The sequence below is a fragment of the Pristis pectinata genome, chromosome 13, assembly GCF_009764475.1.
Source record: "Pristis pectinata isolate sPriPec2 chromosome 13, sPriPec2.1.pri, whole genome shotgun sequence".
NCBI lineage: Eukaryota > Metazoa > Chordata > Chondrichthyes > Rhinopristiformes > Pristidae > Pristis > Pristis pectinata.
In genome coordinates this window covers 37,601,086-37,603,699 of record NC_067417.1, presented here as the reverse complement: position 1 = coordinate 37,603,699, position 2,614 = coordinate 37,601,086, and positions in this window count along the sequence as shown.

Genomic DNA, 2,614 nt, shown 5'->3' with positions numbered 1-2,614 from the left:
AAGGATGCAATATGCTGTGCCAGCAAATTTGCTCAGGAAGACTGGAAATTTACCTTCTTAAGTCCTCATTTAGTTTTCCACTCCAATTTAATCAAGATGATACCAAGCAACAAAATTCTTGATAATGAGATTAAATAATTTTATACCTAAAGAGTAGATCCAAGTTAAGATGCTAAATGATGCATGAGCGAGTTTTAAGAAAGTAACATTTGGTGTTAATTTGTCAAGGCATTCAGTCTTCATTTATTTTTCATGTAACAATCCATTTCTAGCTATCTTAGTGATTAGTGAGAGAAAAGATCAACATGATCCATTCCTAGTCACAATTCATCTTCCAAAGAATCAAAACTTTAAAAGGATTACTTGTTAGATGTGTGTCAATCATTTACTTTAAAAGTGACTTAATTAAATGAGTTGCATTGTTCCATAAGCAATAGCTTGCAATTAACTCAAATTTATAATTGTACTCCAAGTTCCCAAAGTCGCCAAGGTGACAAAAAGCAGGATAAGTGACTATTTGTGGCATGATAGCGTAAGATTTATTTTTTTGAGATACTGTACTTGTAGGAATTTGGCATTTCGCCTGGCTCCTTCCAGCTCAACAGGACATAAGAACATAATCCCTCTGCTGTTGAGTCCAAGTATTCCTATGCTATCAGGAAGCATCTGTTGGTTGTCTTGCCATTAAACTTGATTGTCATATATTTATGAATTTTAGTGTAAATGTATTGCATGTCTAATAATTTTTAACAAGTCATCACAAAAAAGCTATAGTTGGCACTGTTTTTTGCTGTGATATTCAGTGTATAGATTACGAGGAAGAAACATTTTCAAGGTTGGTAATATACCCATCTTCATCCATTATCATTCCACAGAAATTTTTGCTTCAGCACTTGTAGTCTTTTGAAAAATAAAAACAGATCAAGCTGTATTCAAGTATTATCAATGAAGCATGAAACACATCTTGTGATTGGCTGCTCTGGTACCTTTCAGGATTAATCAACCATAATCCACAGTGTAAAATATCACTTCTAATCTACGTTTCTCCCTTCTGCTGCCATTTGTCTCTATGCCTCGAAGAAAATGACAGACCGACCTACACCGGTACTTAATTAATAATTACGCGTCTAGCTTAGTCAGCAATAATTTAACTAGGGAAATCATCACAATCAAGTTTCATTCTGTACGTGCGCACAAAAACTTCCATCAGGATAATTGCTTCAGGTTGATTTTTCTTGCCCTATTTCAGAACACGGTCAAAAACAAACCTTATGTAGAAATGTTAATGGAAGTGGTTGGAAAAAGCAGCATCACTGCTACCTGCAGGAAGAAAAAGTAATCAGTCATTCCATCTGTAACCTACTGCTACCACAACGTACATCCAACAGAAGATTGGACTTCTTGGCTTTCTACACCATACAAATCACTGCAGCACACCTTTGAACCAAGGATGTTACCCACAAAAAAAATCCCCACAAATCTCCAGGAAAGAGATTTCCAGAGTTTACTATCACCACCCAGCACCCCATCCACACCAATTCTCATCCAAAAGGCCCAACAGACAAGTTAAATTGTGGACAGAAGTTAAACAGTGCTGTGCAGAGCTTCAGCAAGAACAAGGAGTTGATAACTCTTCATAGAGAACTGGTCTGATGCAGGGACATGGAAACAATAACAATATTCAAAAGACATTTGGATAAGTACGTGTATAGGAGGGGTTTAGAAGGATGTGCCAAATATAGGCAAATGGGACTAGGTGGTGGGCACCATGGTCGGCGTGGACAAGTTGAGCCGAAGGGCCTGTTTCCATGGTGTACCACTCTATAACTTTATTTGCCTTGATAAGCAATTCCATGTGGATCTTCTCCATTGAAGTGCTTGCACTTCCCTCAGAATTGTCAGGAAGTTCTGGAAGAGGTGTGCATGTGGAAGACTTGATTTGTGCAGGTTTTAAACAGAGTTTTGTCTACCATAGTCCATTGCTGGACACCATGGAATCTGTTACCAAAGCGGAACTAGAAACATCATTCATTTTGATGCAGTGGAACACATGCAACATACTTTTGTGCTAATTTTTAAAACTGAATATCCTTACATTTTTTTTTAGAAATTGTTTGTCGGTGGTTAAATTTTTAATTTAAAAAAATAGCTTGATTAATTTTAGACTGACAGACATTCACCAACATTCAAAGTTCTTTCAGCATTTCTGTGGACAGGCTTATTCTGTCCCTACCACATGATGACATTTATGTCCAGAAAGCCCTGAACAAATGAGGATCAGCTAGCTTTTGCAAAGGAGTTTCACAAGACATAACTGAGAGTTTACTGGGCTAGCCTGGGTGGTTCACTGATATATTGAATTCTCAGCCATTAACTTCACCTCTCCTTTCAGGAGCTACCTGACCTCTTGTGTACTTTCAGCATTTCCTGCTTCCATTTCAGATCACTAACATCTGCAGGATTTTGCCTTTTACAAGAGACCTTTTTTAAAATCTCATTTTATTATTCACCTGACAGATGAGCTGCTGCCCATCTTAAAGACTATTTCAATCAAATGCAAACATTTATAATTCATCTGAGTGCATGTAGAAAAACTGCTGCAGAAGCAAATTTA